This window comes from Scyliorhinus torazame, chromosome 5, assembly GCF_047496885.1.
Source record: "Scyliorhinus torazame isolate Kashiwa2021f chromosome 5, sScyTor2.1, whole genome shotgun sequence".
In the NCBI taxonomy this organism is placed as follows: Eukaryota; Metazoa; Chordata; class Chondrichthyes; order Carcharhiniformes; family Scyliorhinidae; genus Scyliorhinus; species Scyliorhinus torazame.
Genome location: NC_092711.1, coordinates 44,418,151 through 44,440,325, shown reverse-complemented (window position 1 = coordinate 44,440,325; position 22,175 = coordinate 44,418,151).

Sequence of the window (22,175 nt, the reverse complement as noted above, 5' to 3'; positions counted from 1 at the left end):
TGTCAAATCTGATAGAACAAGGTGCTGGTTACAGAACGGTGTCGCCTCCTTCAGCACGGCCTGGAGCCTGACACCAGGCTGTGGATGGTCCTGTCAAATCTGATATAACAAGGAGCTGGTTACAGAACGGTGTCGCCTCCTTCAGCACGGCCTGGGGCCTTACACCAGGCTGTGGATGGTCCTGTCAAATCTGATATAACAAGGAGCTGGTTACAGAACGGTGTCGCCTCCTTCAGCACGGCCTGGAGCCTGACACCAGGCTGTGGATGGTCCTGTCAAATCTGATATAACAAGGAGCTGGTTACATAACGGTGTCGCCTCCTTCAGCACGGCCTGGAGCCTGACACCAGGCTGTGGATGGTCCTGTCAAATCTGATATAACACGGAGCTGGTTACAGAACGGTGTCGCCTCCTTCAGCAGTGCCTGGAGCCTGACACCAGGCTGTGGATGGTCCTGTCAAATCTGATATAACAAGGAGCTGATTACAGAACGGTGTCGCCTCCTTCAGCACGGCCTGGTGCCTGACACCAGGCTGTGGATGGTCCTGTCAAATCTGATATAACAAGGAGCTGGTTACAGAACGGTGTCGCCTCCTTCAGCACGGCCTGGAGCCTGAAACCAGGCTGTGGATGGTCCTGTCAAATTTGAGATAACAAGGAGCTGGTTACTGAACGGTGTCGCCTCCTTCAGCACGGCCTGGAGCCTGACACCAGGCTGTGGAAGGTCCTGTCAAATCTGATACAACAAGGAGCTGGTTACAGAACGGTGTCACCTCCTTCAGCACGGCCTGGAGCCTGTTACCAGACTGTGATTGGTCCTGTCAAATCTGATATAACAGGGAGCTGGTTACAGAACGGTGTCGCCTCCTTCAGCACGGTTTGGAGCCTGACACCAGGCTGTGGATGGTCCTGTCAAATCTGATATAACAAGGAACTGGTTACAGAACTGTGTCGCCTCCTTCAGCACGGCCTGGAGCCTGACACCAGGCTGTGGATGGTCCTGTCAAATCTGATATAACAAGGAGCTGGTTACAGAACGGTGTTGCCTCCTTCAGCACGGACTGGAACCTGACACCAGGCTGTGGATGGTCCTGTCAAATCTGATAAAACAAGGAGCTGGTTACAGAACGGTATCACCTCCTTCAGCACGGCCTGAAGCCTGACACCAGGTTGTGGATGGTCCTGTCAAATATAATACAACACGGAACTGGTTACAGAACGGTGTCGCCTCCTTCAGCACGGCCTGGAGCCTGATACCAGGCTGTGGATGGTCCTGTCAAATCTGATATAACACGGAGCTGGTTACAGAACGGTGTCGCCTCCTTCAGCAGTGCCTGGAGCCTGAAACCAGGCTGTGGATGGTCCTGTCAAATTTGAGATAACAAGGAGCTGGTTACTGAACGGTGTCGCCTCCTTCAGCACGGCCTGGAGCCTGACACCAGGCTGTGGAAGGTCCTGTCAAATCTGATACAACAAGGAGCTGGTTACAGAACGGTGTCACCTCCTTCAGCACGGCCTGGAGCCTGTTACCAGACTGTGATTGGGCCTGTCAAATCTGATATAACAGGGAGCTGGTTACAGAACGGTGTCGCCTCCTTCAGCACGGTTTGGAGCCTGACACCAGGCTGTGGATGGTCCTGTCAAATCTGATATAACAAGGAGCTGGTTACAGAACTGTGTCGCCTCCTTCAGCACGGCCTGGAGCCTGACACCAGGCTGTGGATGGTCCTGTCAAATCTGATATAACAAGGAGCTGGTTACAGAACGGTGTTGCCTCCTTCAGCACGGCCTGGAACCTGACACCAGGCTGTGGATGGTCCTGTCAAATCTGATATAACAAGGAGCTGGTTACAGAACGGTATCACCTCCTTCAGCACGGCCTGAAGCCTGACACCAGGTTGTGGATGGTCCTGTCAAATATAATACAACACGGAACTGGTTACAGAACGGTGTCGCCTCCTTCAGCACGGCCTGGAGCCTGACACCAGGCTGTGGATGGTCCTGTCAAATCTGATATAACACGGAGCTGGTTACAGAACGGTGTCGCCTCCTTCAGCAGTGCCTGGAGCCTGACACCAGGCTGTGGATGGTCCTGTCAAATTTGAGATAACAAGGAGCTGGTTACTGAACGGTGTCGCCTCCTTCAGCACGGCCTGGAGCCTGACACCAGGCTGTGGATGGTCCTGTCAAATCTGATACAACACGGAACTGGTTACAGAACGGTGTCGCCTCCTTCAGCACGGCCTGGAGCCTGACACCAGGCTGTGGATGGTCCTGTCAAATCTGATACAACAAGGAGCTGGTTACAGAACGGTGTCGCCTCCTTCAGCACGGCCTGGAGCCTGACACCAGGCTGTGGATGGTCCTGTCAAATCTGATACAACACGGAACTGGTTACAGAACGGTGTCGCCTCCTTCAGCACGGCCTGGAGCCTGACACCAGGCTGTGGATGATCCTGTCAAATCTGATACAACAAGGAGCTGGTTACAGAACGGTGTCGCCTCCTTCAGCACTGCCTGGAGCCTGACACCAGGCTGTGGATGGTCCTGTCAAATCTGATATAACAAGGAGCTGGTTACAGAACGGTGTCGCCTCCTTCAGCACGGCCTGGAGCCTGACACCAGGCTGTGGATGGTCCTGTCAAATCTGATATAACTAGGAGCTGTTTACAGAATGGTGTCACCTCCTTCAGCACGGCCTGGAGCCTGACACCAGGCTGTGGATGGTCCTGTCAAATCTGATATAACTAGGAGCTGGTTACAGAACTGTGTCGCCTCCTTCAGCACGGCCTGGAGCCTGACACCAGGCTGTGGATGGTCCTGTCAAATCTGATATAACAAGGAGCTGGTTACAGAACGGTGTCGCCTCCTTCAGCATGGCCTGGAGCCTGACACCAGGCTGTGGATGGTCCTGTCAAATCTGATATAACAAGGAGCTGGTTACAGAACGGTGTCGCCTCCTTCAGCATGGCCTGGAGCCTGACACCAGGCTGTGGATGGTCCTGTCAAATCTGATACAACAAGGAGCTGGTTACAGAACGGTGTCGCCTCCTTCAGCACGGCCTGGAGCCTGACACCAGGCTGTGGGTGGTCCTGTCAAATCTGATACAACAAGGTGCTGGTTACAGAACGGTGTCACCTCCTTCAGCACGGCCTGGAGCCTGACACCAGGATGTGGATGGTCCTGTCAAATCTGATACAACAAGGTGCTGGTTACAGAACGGTGTCACCTCCTTCAGCACGGCCTGGAGCCTGACACCAGGCTGTGGATAGTCCTGTCAAATCTGATATAACAAGGAGCTGGTTACAGAACGGTATCGCCTCCTTCAGCACGGCCTGGAGCCTGACACCAGGCTGTGGATGGTCTTGTCAAATCTGATATAACAAGGAGCTGGTTACAGAACGGTGTCGCCTCCTTCAGCACGGCCTGGAGCCTGACACCAGGCTGTGGATGGTCCTGTCAAATCAGATACAACAAGGAGCTGGTTACAGAACGGTGTCGCCTCCTTCGGCACGGCCTGGAGCCTGACACCAGGCTGTGAATGGTCCTGTCAAATCTGATATAACAAAGAGCTGGTTACAGAACGGTGTCGCCTCCTTCAGCACGGACTGGAGCCTGACACCAGGCTGTAGATGGTCCTGTCAAACCTGATATAACAAGGAGCTGGTTACAGAACGGTGTCACCTCCTTCAGCACGGACTGGAGCCTGACACCAGCCTGTGGATGGTCCTGTCAAATCTGATATAACAAGGAGCTGGTTATAGAACGGTGTCGCCTCCTTCAGCATTGCCTGGAGCCTGACACCAGGCTGTGGATGGTCCTGTCAAATCTGATATAACAAGGAGCTGGTTACAGAACGGTGTCGCCTCCTTCAGCACGGCCTGGAGCTTGACACCAGGCTGTGGATGGTCCTGTCAAACCTGATATAACAAGGAGCTGGTTACAGACCGGTGTCACCTCCTTCAGCACGGCCTGGAGCCTGATACCAGGCTGTGGATGGTCCTGTCAAATCTGATATAACAAGGAGCTGGTTACAGACCGGTTTCACCTCCTTCAGCACGGCCTGGAGTCTGACAGCAGGCTGTGGATGGTCCTGTCAAATCTGATATAACAAGGAGCTGGTTACAGAACGGTGTCGCCTCCTTCAGCACGGCCTGGAGCCTGACACCAGGCTGTGGATGGTCCTGTCAAATCTGATATAACAAGGAGCTGGTTACAGAACGGTGACACCTCCATCAGCACGGCCTGGAGCCTGACACCAGGCTGTGGATGGTCCTGTCAAATCTGATAGAACAAGGTGCTGGTTACAGAACGGTGTCGCCTCCTTCAGCATGGCCTGGAGCCTGACACCAGGCTGTGGATGGTCCTGTCAAATCTGATACAACAAGGAGCTGGTTACAGAACGGTGTCACCTCATTCAGCACGGCCTGGAGACTGACACCAGGATGTGGATGGTCCTGTCAAATCTGATACAACAAGGTGCTGGTTACAGAACGGTGTCGCCTCCTTCAGCACGGCCTGGAGCCTGACACCAGGCTGTGGATGGTCCTGACAAATCTGATATAACAAGGTGCTGGTTACAGAACGGTGTCGCCTCCTTCAGCACGGCCTGGAGCCTGACACCAGGCTGTGGATGGTCCTGTCAAATCTGATACAACAAGGAGCTGGTTACAGAACGGTGTCACCTCCTTCAGCACGGCCTGGAGCCTGACACCAGGATGTGGATGGTCCTGTCAAATCTGATGCAACGAGGTGCTGGTTACAGAACGGTGTCACCTCCTTCAGCACGGCCTGGAGCCTGACACCAGGCTGTGGATGGTCCTGTCAAATCTGATATAACAAGGTGCTGGTTACAGAACGGTGTCGCCTCCTTCAGCACGGCCTGGAGCCTGACACCAGGCTGTGGATGGTCCTGTCAAATCTGATACAACAAGGAGCTGGTTACAGAACGGTGTCACCTCCTTCAGCACGGCCTGGAGCCTGACACCAGGATGTGGATGGTCCTGTCAAATCTGATGCAACGAGGTGCTGGTTACAGAACGGTGTCACCTCCTTCAGCACGGCCTGGAGCCTGACACCAGGCTGTGGATGGTCCTGTCAAATCTGATATAACAAGGGGCTGGTTACAGAAAGGTGTCGCCTCCTTCAGCACGGCCTGGAGCCTGACACCAGGCTGTGGATGGTCTTGTCAAATCTGATATAACAAGGAGCTGGTTACAGAACGGTGTCGCCTCCTTCAGCACGGCCTGGAGCCTGACACCAGGCTGTGGATGGTCCTGTCAAATCAGATACAACAAGGAGCTGGTTACAGAACGGAGTCGCCTCCTTCGGCACGGCCTGGAGCCTGACACCAGGCTGTGAATGGTCCTGTCAAATCTGATATAACAAAGAGCTGGTTACAGAACGGTGTCGCCTCCTTCAGCACGGACTGGAGCCTGACACCAGGCTGTAGATGGTCCTGTCAAACGTGATATAACAAGGAGCTGGTTACAGAACGGTGTCACCTCCTTCAGCACGGACTGGAGCCTGACACCAGGCTGTGGATGGTCCTGTCAAATCTGATATAACAAGGAGCTGGTTACAGAACGGTGACACCTCCATCAGCACGGCCTGGAGCCTGCCACCAGGCTGTGGATGGTCCTGTCAAATCTGATATAACAAGGAGCTGGTTACAGAACGGTGTCGCCTCCTTCAGCACGGCCTGGGGCCTTACACCAGGCTGTGGATGGTCCTGTCAAATCTGATATAACAAGGAGCTGGTTACAGAACGGTGTCGCCTCCTTCAGCACGGCCTGGAGCCTGACACCAGGCTGTGGATGGTCCTGTCAAATCTGATATAACAAGGAGCTGGTTACAGAACGGTGTCGCCTCCTTCAGCACGGCCTGGAGCCTGACACCAGGCTGTGGATGGTCCTGTCAAATCTGACATAACAAGGTGCTGGTTACAGAACGGTGTCGCCTCCTTCAGCACGGCCTGGAGCCTGACACCAGGCTGTGGATGGTCCTGTCAAATCTGATACAACAAGGAGCTGGTTACAGAACGGTGTCACCTCCTTCAGCACGGCCTGGAGCCTGACACCAGGATGTGGATGGTCCTGTCAAATCTGATGCAACGAGGTGCTGGTTACAGAACGGTGTCACCTCCTTCAGCACGGCCTGGAGCCTGACACCAGGCTGTGGATGGTCCTGTCAAATCTGATATAACAAGGGGCTGGTTACAGAAAGGTGTCGCCTCCTTCAGCACGGCCTGGAGCCTGACACCAGGCTGTGGATGGTCTTGTCAAATCTGATATAACAAGGAGCTGGTTACAGAACGGTGTCGCCTCCTTCAGCACGGCCTGGAGCCTGACACCAGGCTGTGGATGGTCCTGTCAAATCAGATACAACAAGGAGCTGGTTACAGAACGGTGTCGCCTCCTTCGGCACGGCCTGGAGCCTGACACCAGGCTGTGAATGGTCCTGTCAAATCTGATATAACAAAGAGCTGGTTACAGAACGGTGTCGCCTCCTTCAGCACGGACTGGAGCCTGACACCAGGCTGTAGATGGTCCTGTCAAACCTGATATAACAAGGAGCTGGTTACAGAACGGTGTCACCTCCTTCAGCACGGACTGGAGCCTGACACCAGGCTGTGGATGGTCCTGTCAAATCTGATATAACAAGGAGCTGGTTACAGAACGGTGACACCTCCATCAGCACGGCCTGGAGCCTGACACCAGGCTGTTGGTGGTACTGTCAAATCTGATAGAACAAGGTGCTGGTTACAGAACGGTGTCGCCTCCTTCAGCACGGCCTGGAGCCTGACACCAGGCTGTGGATGGTCCTGTCAAATCTGATATAACAAGGAGCTGGTTACAGAACGGTGTCGCCTCCTTCAGCACGGCCTGGGGCCTTACACCAGGCTGTGGATGGTCCTGTCAAATCTGATATAACAAGGAGCTGGTTACAGAACGGTGTCGCCTCCTTCAGCACGGCCTGGAGCCTGACACCAGGCTGTGGATGGTCCTGTCAAATCTGATATAACAAGGAGCTGGTTACATAACGGTGTCGCCTCCTTCAGCACGGCCTGGAGCCTGACACCAGGCTGTGGATGGTCCTGTCAAATCTGATATAACACGGAGCTGGTTACAGAACGGTGTCGCCTCCTTCAGCAGTGCCTGGAGCCTGACACCAGGCTGTGGATGGTCCTGTCAAATCTGATATAACAAGGAGCTGATTACAGAACGGTGTCGCCTCCTTCAGCACGGCCTGGTGCCTGACACCAGGCTGTGGATGGTCCTGTCAAATCTGATATAACAAGGAGCTGGTTACAGAACGGTGTCGCCTCCTTCAGCACGGCCTGGAGCCTGACACCAGGCTGTGGATGGTCCTTGTCATATCTGATATAACAAGGAGCTGGTTACAGAACGGTGTCGCCTCCTTCAGCACGGCCTGGAGACTGAAACCAGGCTGTGGATGGTCCTGTCAAATTTGAGATAACAAGGAGCTGGTTACTGAACGGTGTCGCCTCCTTCAGCACGGCCTGGAGCCTGACACCAGGCTGTGGAAGGTCCTGTCAAATCTGATACAACAAGGAGCTGGTTACAGAACGGTGTCACCTCCTTCAGCACGGCCTGGAGCCTGTTACCAGACTGTGATTGGTCCTGTCAAATCTGATATAACAGGGAGCTGGTTACAGAACGGTGTCGCCTCCTTCAGCACGGTTTGGAGCCTGACACCAGGCTGTGGATGGTCCTGTCAAATCTGATATAACAAGTAGCTGGTTACAGAACTGTGTCGCCTCCTTCAGCACGGCCTGGAGCCTGACACCAGGCTGTGGATGGTCCTGTCAAATCTGATATAACAAGGAGCTGGTTACAGAACGGTGTTGCCTCCTTCAGCACGGCCTGGAACCTGACACCAGGCTGTGGATGGTCCTGTCAAATCTGATATAACAAGGAGCTGGTTACAGAACGGTATCACCTCCTTCAGCACGGCCTGAAGCCTGACACCAGGCTGTGGATGGTCCTGTCAAATATAATACAACACGGAACTGGTAACAGAACGGTGTCGCCTCCTTCAGCACGGCCTGGAGCCTGACACCAGGCTGTGGATGGTCCTGTCAAATCTGATATAACACGGAGCTGGTTACAGAACGGTGTCGCCTCCTTCAGCAGTGCCTGGAGCCTGACACCAGGCTGTGGATGGTCCTGTCAAATTTGAGATAACAAGGAGCTGGTTACTGAACGGTGTCGCCTCCTTCAGCACGGCCTGGAGCCTGACACCAGGCTGTGGATGGTCCTGTCAAATCTGATACAACACGGAACTGGTTACAGAACGGTGTCGCCTCCTTCAGCACGGCCTGGAGCCTGACACCAGGCTGTGGATGGTCCTGTCAAATCTGATACAACAAGGAGCTGGTTACAGAACGGTGTCGCCACCTTCAGCACGGCCTGGAGCCTGACACCAGGCTGTGGATGGTCCTGTCAAATCTGATACAACACGGAACTGGTTACAGAACGGTGTCGCCTCCTTCAGCACGGCCTGGAGCCTGACACCAGGCTGTGGATGATCCTGTCAAATCTGATACAACAAGGAGCTGGTTACAGAACGGTGTCGCCTCCTTCAGCACTGCCTGGAGCCTGACACCAGGCTGTGGATGGTCCTGTCAAATCTGATATAACAAGGAGCTGGTTACAGAACGGTGTCGCCTCCTTCAGCACGGCCTGGAGCCTGACACCAGGCTGTGGATGGTCCTGTCAAATCTGATATAACTAGGAGCTGGTTACAGAATGGTGTCACCTCCTTCAGCACGGCCTGGAGCCTGACACCAGGCTGTGGATGGTCCTGTCAAATCTGATATAACTAGGAGCTGGTTACAGAACTGCGTCGCCTCCTTCAGCACGGCCTGGAGCCTGACACCAGGCTGTGGATGGTCCTGTCAAATCTGATATAACAAGGAGCTGGTTACAGAACGGTGTCACATCCTTCAGCACGGCCTGCAGCCTGATACCAGGCTGTTGATGGTCCTGTCAAATCTGATATAACAAGGAGCTGGTTACAGTACGGTGTCGCCTCCTTCAGCACGGCCTGGAGCCTGAAACCAGGCTGTGGATGGGCCTGTCAAATCTGACATAACCAGGAGCTGGTTACAGAACGGTGTCACCTCCTTCAGCGCGGCCTGGAGCCTGACACCAGGCTGTGGATGGTCCTGTCAAATCTGATGTAACAAGGAGCTGGTTACAGAACGGTGACGCCTCCTTCAGCACGGCCTGGAGCCTGACACCAGGCTGCGGATGGTCCTGTCAAATCTGATATAACAAGGTGCTGGTTACAGAACGGTGTCACCTCCTTCAGCACGGCCTGGAGCCTGACACCAGGCTGTGGATAGTCCTGTCAAATCTGATATAACAAGGAGCTGGTTACAGAACGGTGTCGCCTCCTTCAGCACGGCCTGGAGCCTGACACCAGGCTGTGGATGGTCCTGTCAAATCCGATATAACAAGGAGCTGGTTACAGAACGGTGTCGCCTCCTTCAGCACGGCCTGGAGCCTGACACCAGGCTGTGGATGGTCCTGTCAAATCTGATATAACAAGGAGCTGGTATTGGAAGGTGAGTGAAGATGCTGAGGATGGGTTTCTGCAGGTTGTGTTATTGGAAGGTGACTGGAGATACTGAGGATGGGTTTCTGCAGGTTGTGTTATTGGGAGGTGAGTGGAGATGCTGTGGATGGGTTTCAGCAGTTTGTGTTATTGGGAGGTGAGTGGAGATGCTGAAGATGGGTTCCTGCAGGTTGTGTGATTGGAAGTTGAGTGGAGATGCTGAGGATGGGTTTCTGCAGGTTGTGTTATTGGGGGGTGAGTGGAGATGCTGAGGATGGGTTTCTGCAGGTTGTGTTATTGGGAGATGAGTGGAGATGCTGAGGATAGGATTCTGCAGGTTGTGTTATTGGGAGGTTAGTGAAGATGTTGGGGATGGGTTTCTGCAGGTTGTGTTATTGGGAGGTGAGTGAAGATGCTGAGGATGGGTTTCTCCAGTTTGTGTTATTGGAAGGTGAGTGAAGATGCTGAGGATGGGTTTCTGCAGGTTGTGTTATTGGAAGGTGAGTGGAGATACTGATGATGGGTTTCTGCAGGTTGTGTTATTGGGAGGTGAGTGAAGATGCTGAGGATGGGTTTCTCCAGTTTTTGTTATTGGAAGGTGAGTGAAGATGCTGAGGATGGGTTTCTGCAGGTCGTGTTATTGGAAGGTTAGTGAATATGTTGTGGATGGGTTTCTGCAGGTTGTGTTATTGGAAGATTAGTTAAGGTGCTGAGGATGGGTTCTGCAGGTTGTGTTATTGGAAAGTGAGTGGAGATGCTGAGGATGGGTTTCTGCAGGTTGTGTTATTGGGAGGTGAGTGGAGATGCTGAGGATGGGTTTCTGCAGGTTGTGTTATTGGAAGGTTAGTGAAGATGCGGAGGATGGGATTCTGCAGGTTGTGTTATTGGGAGGTGAGTGGAGATGCTGTGGATGGGTTTCTGCAGTTTGTGTTATTGGGAGGTGAGTGGAGATGCTGAGGATAGGATTCTGCAGGTTGTGTTATTGGGAGGTTAGTGAAGATGTTGGGGATGGGTTTCTGCAGGTTGTGTTATTGGGAGGTGAGTGAAGATGCTGAGGATGGGTTTCTGGAGTTTGTGTTATTGGAAGGTGAGTGAAGATGCTGAGGATGGGTTTCTGCAGGTTGTGTTATTGGAAGGTGAGTGGAGATACTGAGGATGGGTTTCTGCAGGTTGTGTTATTGGGAGGTGAGTGGAGATGCTGTGGATGGGTTTCAGCAGTTTGTGCTATTGGGAGGTGAGTGGAGATGCTGAGGATGGGTTTCTGCAGGTTGTGTTATTGGAAGTTGAGTGGAGATGCTGAGGATGGGTTTCTGAAGGTTGTGTTATTGGGGGGTGGGTGGAGATGCTGAGGATGGGTTTCTGCAGGTTGTGTTATTGGGAGGCGAGTGGAGATGCAGAGGATGGGTTTCTGCAGGTTGAGTTATTGGAAGATTTTTGAAGATGCTGAGGATGGGTTTCTGCAGGTTGTGTTATTGGAAGTTGGGTGGAAATGCTGAGGATGGGTTTCTGCAGGTTGTGTTATTGGGGGGTGAGTGGAGATGCTGAGGATGGGTTTCTGCAGGTTGTGTTACTGGGAGATGAGTGGAGATGCTGAGGATAGGATTCTGCAGGTTGTGGTATTGGGAGGCGAGTGGAGATGCAGAGGATGGGTTTCTGCAGGTTGTGTTATTGGAAGGTTTGTGAAGATGCTGAGGATGGGTTTCTGCAGGTTGTGTTATTGGAAGATTAGTGGAGATGCTGAGCATGGGTTTCTGCAGGTTGTGTTATTGGATGATTTTTGAAGATGCTGAGGATGGGTTTCTGCAGGTTGTGTTATTGTTAGGTTAGTGTAGATGCTGATGATGGGTTTCTGCAGGTTGTGTTATTGGGCGGTTAGGGAAGATGCTGAGGATTGCTTTCTGCAGGTTGTGTTATTGTGACGTAAGTGGAAATGCTGAGGATGTGTTTCTGCAGGTTGTGTTATTGGGAGGTTAGTGGAGATGCTGAGCATGGGTTTCTGCAGGTTGTGTTATTGGGAGGTGAGTGAAGATGCTGAGAATGGGTTTCTGCAGGTTGAGTTATTGGAAGGATAGTGGAGATGCGGAGGATGGGTTTCTGCAGTTTGTGTTATTGGGAGGTGAGTGCAGGTGCTGTGGATGGGTTTCTGCAGGTCGTGTTATTGGAAGGTTAGTGAATATGTTGTGGATGGGTTTCTGCAGATTGTGTTATTGGAAGATTAGTTAAGGTGCTGAGGATGTGTTCTGCAGGTTGTGTTATTGGAAAGTGAGTGGAGATGCTGAGGATGGGTTTCTGCAGGTTGTGTTATTGGGAGGTGAGTGGAGATGCTGAGGATGGGTTTCTGCAGGTTGTGTTATTGTAAGATTTGTGAAGATGCTAAGGATGGGTTTCTGCAGGTTGTGTTATTGGAAGGTGAGTGGAGATGCTGAGGATGGGTTTCTGCAGGTTGTGTTATTGGGAGGTGAGTGAAGATGCTGAGAATGGGTTTCTGCAGGTTGTGTTATTGGGAGGTTAGTGAAGATGCTGAGAATGGATTTCTGCAGGTTGTGTTATTGGAAGGTGGGTGGAGATGCTGAGGATGGGTTTCTGCAGGTTGTGTTATTGGGAGGTGAGTGAAGATGCGGAGAATGGGTTTCTGCAGGTTGTGTTATTGGGAGGTGAGTGGAGATGCTGAGGATAGGATTCTGCAGGTTGTGTTATTGGGAGGTCAGTGAAGATGTTGGGGATGGGTTTCTGCAGGTTGTGTTATTGGGAGGTGAGTGAAGATGCTGAGGATGGGTTTCTGCAGTTTGTGTTATTGGAAGGTGAGTGAAGATGCTGAGGATGGGTTTCTGCAGGTTGTGTTATTGGAAGGTGACTGGAGATACTGAGGATGGGTTTCTGCAGGTTGTGTTATTGGGAGGTGAGTGGAGATGCTGTGGATGGGTTTCAGCAGTTTGTGTTATTGGGAGGTGAGTGGAGATGCTGAGGATAGGATTCTGCAGGTTGTGTTATTGGGAGGTTAGTGAAGATGTTGGGGATGGGTTTCTGCAGGTTGTGTTATTGGGAGGTGAGTGAAGATGCTGAGGATGGGTTTCTCCAGTTTGTGTTATTGGAAGGTGAGTGAAGATGCTGAGGATGGGTTTCTGCAGGTTGTGTTATTGGAAGGTGAGTGGAGATACTGATGATGGGTTTCTGCAGGTTGTGTTATTGGGAGGTGAGTGAAGATGCTGAGGATGGGTTTCTGCAGGTTGTGTTATTGGGAGATGAGTGGAAATGCTGAGAATGTGTATCCGCAGGTTGTGTTATTGGGAGGTTAGGGAAGATGCTGAGGATGGGTTTCTGCAGGTTGTGTTATTGGGAGGCGAGTGGAGATGCAGAGGATGGGTTTCTGCAGGTTGAGTTATTGGAAGATTTTTGAAGATGCTGAGGATGGGTTTCAGCAGGTTGTGTTATTGGAAGTTGAGTGGAAATGCTGAGGATGGGTTTCTGCAGGTTGTGTTATTGGGGGGTGAGTGGAGATGCTGAGGATGGGTTTCTGCAGGTTGTGTTACTGGGAGATGAGTGGAGATGCTGAGGATAGGATTCTGCAGGTTGTGTTATTGGGAGGTTAGTGAAGATGCTGAGGATGGGTTTCTCCAGTTTGTGTTATTGGAAGGTGAGTGAAGATGCTGAGGATGGGTTTCTCCAGTTTGTGTTATTGGAAGGTGAGTGAAGATGCTGAGGATGGGTTTCTGCAGGTCGTGTTATTGGAAGGTTAGTGAATATATTGTGGATGGGTTTCTGCAGGTTGTGTTATTGGAAGATTAGTTAAGGTGCTGAGGATGGGTTCTGCAGGTTGTGTTATTGGAAAGTGAGTGGAGATGCTGAGGATGGGTTTCTGCAGGTTGTGTTATTGGGAGGTGTGGAGATGCTGAGGATGGGTTTCTGCAGGTTGTGTTATTGGAAGATTTGTGAAGATGCTGAGGATGGGTTTCTGCAGGTTGTGTTATTGGAAGGTTAGTGAAGATGCTGAGGATGGGTTTCTGCAGTTTGTGTTATTGGGAGGTGAGTGGAGATGCTGAGGATAGGATTCTGCAGGTTGTGTTATTGGGTGGTTAGTGAAGATGTTGGGGATGGGTTTCTGCAGGTTGTGTTATTGGGAGGTGAGTGAAGATGCTGAGGATGGGTTTCTGCAGTTTGTGTTATTGGAAGTTGAGTGAAGATGCTGAGGATGGGTTTCTGCAGGTTGTGTTATTGGAAGGTGAGTGGAGATACTGAGGATGGGTTTCCGCAGGTTGTGTTATTGGGAGGTGAGTGGAGATGCTGTGGATGGGTTTCAGCAGTTTGTGCTATTGGGAGGTGAGTGGAGATGCTGAGGATGGGTTTCTGCAGGTTGTGTTATTGGAAGTTGAGTGAAGATGCTGAGGATGGGTTTCTGCAAGTTGTGTTATTGGGGGGTGGGTGGAGATGCTGAGGATGGGATTCTGCAGGTTGTGTTATTGGGAGATGAGTGGAAATGCTGAGAATGTGTATCTGCAGGTTGTGTTATTGGGAGGTTAAGGAAGATGCTGAGGATGGGTTTCTGCAGGTTGTGTTATTGGGAGGCGAGTGGAGATGCAGAGGATGGGTTTCTGCAGGTTGTGTTATTGGAAGGTTTGTGAAGATGCTGAGGATGGGTTTCTGCAGGTTGTGTTATTGGAAGATTAGTGGAGATGCTGAGCATGGGTTTCTGCAGGTTGTGTTATTGGATGATTTTTGAAGATGCTGAGGATGGGTTTCTGCAGGTTGTGTTATTGGGAGGTTAGTGTAGATGCTGATGATGGGTTTCTGCAGGTTGTGTTATTGGGCGGTTAGGGAAGATGCTGAGGATGGGTTACTGCAGGTTGTATTATTGGGAGATGAGTGGAAATGCTGAGAATGGGTATCTGCAGGTTGTGTTGTTGGGAGGTGAGTGGAGATGCAGAAGATGGGTTTCTGCAGGTTCTATTATTGGGAGGTTAGGGAAGATGCTGAGAATGGGTTTCTGCAGGTTGTGTTATTGGGATGTGAGTGGAGATGCTGAGGATGGATTTCTGCAGGTTGTGTTATTGGGAGGTGAGTGAAGATGCTGAGGATGGGTTTCTGCAGGTTGTGTTATTGGGAGGTGAGTGGTGATGCTGAGGATGGGTTTCTGCAGGTTGTGTTATTGGGAGGTGAGTGGAGATGCTGAGGATGGGTTTCTGCAGGTTGTGTTATTGGGAGGTGAGTGGTGATGCTGAGGATGGGTTTCTGCAGGTTGTGTTATTGGGAGATGAGTGACGATTCTGAGGATGGGTTTCTGCAGGTTGATTTATTGGGAGGTGAGTGAAGATGCTGAGGATTGGTTTCTGCAGGTTGTGTTATTGGGAGCTGAGTGGAGATGCTGAGGATAGGTTTCTGCAGGTTGTGTTCTTGGGAGGTGAGTGAAGATGCTGAGGATGTGTTTCTGCAGGTTGTGTTATTGGAAGGTCAGTAGAGATGCTGAGGATGGGTTTCTGCAGGTTGTGTTATTGGGAGATGAGTGACGATTCTGAGGATGGGTTTCTGCAGGTTGTGTTATTGGGAGGTGATTGAAGATGCTGAGGATGGGTTCTGCAGGTTGTGTTATTGGAAAGTGAGTGGAGATGCTGAGGATGGGTTTCTGCAGGTTGTGTTATTGGGAGGTGAGTGGAGATGCTGAGGATGGGTTTCTGTAGGTTGTGTTATTGGAAGGTGAGTGGAGATGCTGAGGATGGGTTTCTGCAGGTTGTGTTATTGGGAGGTGAGTGGAGATGCTGAGGATAGGATTCTGCAGGTTGTGTTATTGGGAGGTTAGTGAAGATGCTGAGAATGGGTTTCTGCAGGTTGTGTTATTGGAAGGTGAGTGGAGATGCTGAGGATGGGTTTCTGCAGCTTGTGTTATTGGGAGGTGAGTGAAGATGCTGAGAATGGGTTTCTGCAGGTTGTGTTATTGGGAGGTTAGTGAAGATGCTGAGAATGGGTTTCTGCAGGTTGAGTTATTGGAAGTTGAGTGGAGATGCTGAGGATGGGTTTCTGCAGGTTGTGTTATTGGGAGGTGAGTGAAGATGCTGAGAATGGGTTTCTGCAGGTTGTGTTATTGGAAGGTGAGTGGAGATGCTGAGGATGGGTTTCCTTCAGCACGGCCTGGAGCCTGACACCAGAGTGTGGATGGTGCTGTCAAACCTGATATAACAAGGAGCTGGTTACAGAATGGTGTCGCCTCCTTCAGCACGGCCTGGAGCCTTACACCAGGCTGTGGATGGTCCTGTCAAATCTGATATAACAAGGAGCTGGTTACAGAACGGTGTCGCCTCCTTCAGCACGGCCTGGAGCCTGACACCAGGGTGTGGATGGTCCTGTCAAATCTGATACAACAAGGAGCTGGTTACAGAACGGTGTCACCTCCTTCAGCACGGCCTGGAGCCTGACACCAGGCTGTGGATGGTCCTGTCAAATCTTATACAACAAGGAGCTGGTTACAGAACGGTGTCACCTCCTTCAGCACGGCCTGGAGCCTGACACCAGCCTGTGGATGGGCCTGTCAAATCTGATATAACAAGGAGCTGGTTTCAGAACTGTGTCGCCTCCTTCAGCACGGCCTGGAGCCTGACACCAGTCTGTGGATGGTCCTGTCAAATCTGATATAACAAGGAGCTGGTTACAGAACGGTGTCGCCTCCTACAGCACGGACTGGAGCCTGACACCAGGCTGTGGGTGGTACCGTCAAATCTGATATAAAACGGAGCTGGTTCCAGAACGATGTCGCCTCCTTCAGCACGGCCTGGAGCCTGACACCAGTCTGTGGATGGTCCTGTCAAATCTGATATAACAAGGAGCTGGTTACAGAACGGTGTCACCTCCTTCAGCACGGCCTGGAGCCTGACACCAGGCTGTGGATGGTCCTGTCAAATCTGATATAACAAGGAGCTGGTTACAGAACGGTGTCGCCTCCTTCAGCACGGCCTGGAGCCTGACACCAGGCTGTGGATGGTCCTGTCAAATCTGATACAACAAGGAGCTGGTTACAGAACGGTGTCGCCTCCTTCAGTACGGCCTGGAGCCTGACGCCATGCTGTGGATGGTCCTGTCAAATCTGATACAACAAGGAGCTGGTTACAGAACGGTGTCGCCTCCTTCAGCACGGCCTGGAGCCTGACACCAGGCTGTGGATGGTCCTGTCAAATCTGATATAACAAGGAGCTGGTTACTGAACGGTGTCACCTCCTTCAGCACGGCCTGGAGCCTGACACCAGGCTGTGGATGGTCCTGTCAAATCTGATATAACAAGGAGCTGGATACAGAACGGTGTCGCCTCCTTCAGCACGGCCTGGAGCCTGACACCAGGCTGTGGATGGTCCTGTCAAATCTGATATAACAAGGAGCTGGTTACAGAACGGTGTCACCTCCTTCAGTACGGCCTGGAGCCTGACACCAGGCTGTGGATGGTCCTGTCAAATCTGACATAACAAGGAGCTGGTTACAGAACGGTGTCGCCTCCTTCAGCACGGCCTGGAGCCTGACACCAGGCTGTGGATGGTCCTGTCAAATCTGATATAACAAGGTGCTGGTTACAGAACGGTGTCGCCTCCTTCAGCACGGCCTGGAGCCTGACACCAGGCTGTGGATGGTCCTGTCAAATCTGATATAACAAGGTGCTGGTTACAGAACGGTGTCGCCTCCTTCAGCACGGCCTGGAGCCTGACACCAGGCTGTGGATGGTCCTGTCAAATCTGATATAACAAGGTGCTGGTTACAGAACGGTATCGCCTCCTTCAGCACGGCCTGGAGCCTGACACCAGGCTGTGGGTGGTACCGTCAAATCTGATATAAAACGGAGCTGGTTCCAGAACGATGTCGCCTCCTTCAGCACGGCCTGGAGCCTGACACCAGGCTGTGGATGGTCCTGTCAAATCTGATATAACAAGGAGCTGGTTACAGAACGGTGTCGCCTCCTTCAGCACGGCCTGGAGCCTGACACCAGGCTGTGGATGGTCCTGTCAAATCTGATACAACAAGGAGCTGGTTACAGAACGGTGTCGCCTCCTTCAGCACGGCCTGGAGCCTGACACCAGGCTGTGGATGGTCCTGTCAAATCTGATATAACAAGGAGCTGGTTACAGAACGGTGTCGCCTCCTTCAGCACGGCCTGGAGCCTGACACCAGGCTGTGGATGGTCCTGTCAAATCTGATACAACAAGGAGCTGGTTACAGAACGGTGTCGCCTCCTTCAGCACGGCCTGGAGCCTGACACCAGGTTGTGGATGGTCCTGTCAAATCTGATATAACAAGGTGCTGGTTACAGAACGGTGTCTCCTCCTTCAGCACGGTCTGGAGCCTGACACCAGGCTGTGGATGGTCCTGTCAAATCTGATATAACAAGGAGATGGTTACAGAACGCTGTCGCCTCCTTCAGCACGGCCTGGTGCCAGACACCAGGCTGTGGATGGTCCTGTCTAATCTGATAGAACAAGGAGCTGGTTACAGAACGGTGTCGCCTCCTTCAGCACGGCCTGGAGCCTGACACCAGGCTGTGGATGGTCCTGTCAAATCTGATATAACAAGGAGCTGGTTACAGAACGGTGTCACCTCCTTCAGTACGGCCTGGAGCCTGACAGCAGGCTGTGGATGGTCCTGTCAAATCTGACATAACAAGGAGCTGGTTACAGAACGGTGTCGCCTCCTTCAGCACGGCCTGGAGCCTGACACCAGGCTGTGGATGGTCCTGTCAAATCTGATACAACAAGGTGCTGGTTACAGAACGGTGTCGCCTCCTTCAGCACGGCCTGGAGCCTGACACCAGCCTGTGGATGGTCCTGTCAAACCTGATATAACAAGGAGCTGGTTTCTGAACGGTGTCGCCTCCTTCAGCACGGCCTGGAGCCTGACATCAGGCTGTGGATGGTCCTGTCAAATCTGATATCACAAGGTGCTGGTTACAGAACGGTGTCGCCTCCTTCAGCACGGCCTGGAGCCTGACACCAGGCTGTGGGTGGTCCCGTCAAATCTGATATAACACGGAGCTGGTTACAGAACGATGTCGCCTCCTTCAGCACGGCCTGGAGCCTGACACCAGGCTGTGAATGGTCCTGTCAAATCTGATATAACAAGGAGCTGGTTACAGAACGGTGTCGCCTCCTTCAGCACGGCCTGGAGCCTGACACCAGGCTGTGGATGGTCCTGTCAAATCTGATATAACAAGGAGCTGGTTACAGAACGGTGTCGCCTCCTTCAGCACGGCCTGGAGCCTGACACCAGGCTGTGGATGGTCCTGTCAAATCAGATACAACAAGGAGCTGGTTACAGAACGGTGTCGCCTCCTTCGGCACGGCCTGGAGCCTGACACCAGGCTGTGGATGGTCCTGTCAAATCTGATATAACAAGGAGCTGGTTGCAGAACGGTGTCGCCTCCTTCAGCACGGCCTGGAGCCTGACACCAGGCTGTGGATGGTCCTGTCAAATCAGATACAACAAGGAGCTGGTTACAGAACGGTGTCGCCTCCTTCAGCACGGCCTGGAGCCTGACACCAGGCTGTGAATGGTCCTGTCAAATCTGATATAACAAGGAGCTGGTTACAGAACGGTGTCGCCTCCTTCAGCACGGCCTGGAGCCTGACACCAGGCTGTGAATGGTCCTGTCAAATCTGATATAACAAGGAGCTGGTTACAGAACGGTGTCGCCTCCTTCAGCACGGCCTGGAGCCTGACACCAGGCTGTGGATGGTCCTGTCAAATCAGATACAACAAGGAGCTGGTTACAGAACGGTGTCGCCTCCTTCGGCACGGCCTGGAGCCTGACACCAGGCTGTGGATGGTCCTGTCAAATCTGATATAACAAGGAGCTGGTTACAGAACGGTGTCGCCTCCTTCAGCACGGCCTGGAGCCTGACACCAGGCTGTGGATGGTCCTGTCAAATCAGATACAACAAGGAGCTGGTTACAGAACGGTGTCGCCTCCTTCAGCACGGCCTGGAGCCTGACACCAGGCTGTGAATGGTCCTGTGAAATCTGATATAACAAAGAGCTGGTTACAGAACGGTGTCGCCTCCTTCAGCACGGCCTGGAGCCTGACACCAGCCTGTGGATGGGCCTGTCAAATCTGATATAACAAGGAGCTGGTTTCAGAACTGTGTCGCCTCCTTCAGCACGGCCTGGAGTCTGACACCAGAGTGTGGATGGTCCTGTCAAATCTGATATAACAAGGAGCTGGTTACAGAACGGTGTCGCCTCCTTCAGCACGGCCTGGAGCCTGACACCAGGCTGTGGGTGGTCCCGTCAAATCTGATATAACACGGAGCTGGTTACAGAACGATGTCGCCTCCTTCAGCACGGCCTGGAGCCTGACACCAGGCTGTGGATGGTCCTGTCAAATCTGATATAACAAGGAGCTCGTTACAGAACGGTGTCACCTCCTTCAGCATGGCCTGGAGACTGACACCAGGCTGTGGATGGTCCTTTCAAATCTGACATAACAAGGAGCTGGTTACAGAACGGTGTCGCCTCCTTCAGCACGGCCTGGAGCCTGACGCCATGCTGTGGATGGTCCTGTCAAATCTGATATAACACGGAGCTGGTTACAGTACGGTGTCGCCTCCTTCAGCACGGCCTGGAGCCTGACACCTGGCTGTGGATGGTCCTATCAAATCTGATATAACAAGTAGCTGGTTACAGAACGGTGTTGCCTCCTTCAGCACGGCCTGGAGCCTGACACCAGGCTGTGGATGGTCCTATCAAATCTGATATAACAAGTAGCTGGTTACAGAACGGTGTTGCCTCCTTCAGCACGGCCTGGAGCCTGACGCCAGGCTGTGGATGGTCCTGTCAAATCTGATATAACAAGTAGCTGGTTACAGAACGGTGTCGCCTCCTTCAGCACAGCCTGGAGCCTGACACCAGGCTGTGGCTGGTCCTGTGAAATTTGATATAACACGGAGCTGGTTACAGAACGGTGTCGCCTCCTTCAGCACGGCCTGGAGCCTGACACCAGGCTGTGGATGGTCCTGTCAAATCTGATATAACAAGGAGCTGGTTACAGAACGGTGTCGCCTCCTTCAGCACGGCCTGGAGCCTGACACCAGAGTGTGGATGGTCCTGTCAAATCTGATATAACAAGGTGCTGGTTACAGAACGCTGTCGCCTCCTTCAGCACGGCCTGGAGCCTGACTCCAGGCTGTGGATGGTCCTGTCAAATCTGATATAACAAGGAGCTGGTTACAGAACGGTGTCGCCTCCTTCAGCACGGCCTGGAGCCTGACACCAGGCTGTGGGTGGTCCTGTCAAATCTGATATAACAAGGAGCTGGTTACAGAACGGTGTCGCCTCCTTCAGCACGGCCTGGAGCCTGACACCAGGCTGTGGATGGTCTTGTCAAATCTGATATAACAAGGAGCTGGTTACAGAACGGTGTCGCCTCCTTCAGCACGGCCTGGAGCCTGACACCAGGCTGTGGGTGGTCCCGTCAAATCTGATATAACACGGAGCTGGTTACAGAACGATGTCGCCTCCTTCAGCACGGCCTGGAGCCTGACACCAGGCTGTGGATGGTCCTGTCAAATCTGATATAACAAGGAGCTCGTTACAGAACGGTGTCACCTCCTTCAGCATGGCCTGGAGACTGACACCAGGCTGTGGATGGTCCTTTCAAATCTGACATAACAAGGAGCTGGTTACAGAACGGTGTCGCCTCCTTCAGCACGGCCTGGAGCCTGACGCCATGCTGTGGATGGTCCTGTCAAATCTGATATAACACGGAGCTGGTTACAGTACGGTGTCGCCTCCTTCAGCACGGCCTGGAGCCTGACACCTGGCTGTGGATGGTCCTATCAAATCTGATATAACAAGTAGCTGGTTACAGAACGGTGTTGCCTCCTTCAGCACGGCCTGGAGCCTGACACCAGGCTGTGGATGGTCCTATCAAATCTGATATAACAAGTAGCTGGTTACAGAACGGTGTTGCCTCCTTCAGCACGGCCTGGAGCCTGACGCCAGGCTGTGGATGGTCCTGTCAAATCTGATATAACAAGTAGCTGGTTACAGAACGGTGTCGCCTCCTTCAGCACAGCCTGGAGCCTGACACCAGGCTGTGGCTGGTCCTGTGAAATTTGATATAACACGGAGCTGGTTACAGAACGGTGTCGCCTCCTTCAGCACGGCCTGGAGCCTGACACCAGGCTGTGGATGGTCCTGTCAAATCTGATATAACAAGGAGCTGGTTACAGAACGGTGTCGCCTCCTTCAGCACGGCCTGGAGCCTGACACCAGAGTGTGGATGGTCCTGTCAAATCTGATATAACAAGGTGCTGGTTACAGAACGCTGTCGCCTCCTTCAGCACGGCCTGGAGCCTGACTCCAGGCTGTGGATGGTCCTGTCAAATCTGATATAACAAGGAGCTGGTTACAGAACGGTGTCGCCTCCTTCAGCACGGCCTGGAGCCTGACACCAGGCTGTGGGTGGTCCTGTCAAATCTGATATAACAAGGAGCTGGTTACAGAACGGTGTCGCCTCCTTCAGCACGGCCTGGAGCCTGACACCAGGCTGTGGATGGTCTTGTCAAATCTGATATAACAAGGAGCTGGTTACAGAACGGTGTCGCCTCCTTCAGCACGGCCTGGAGCCTGA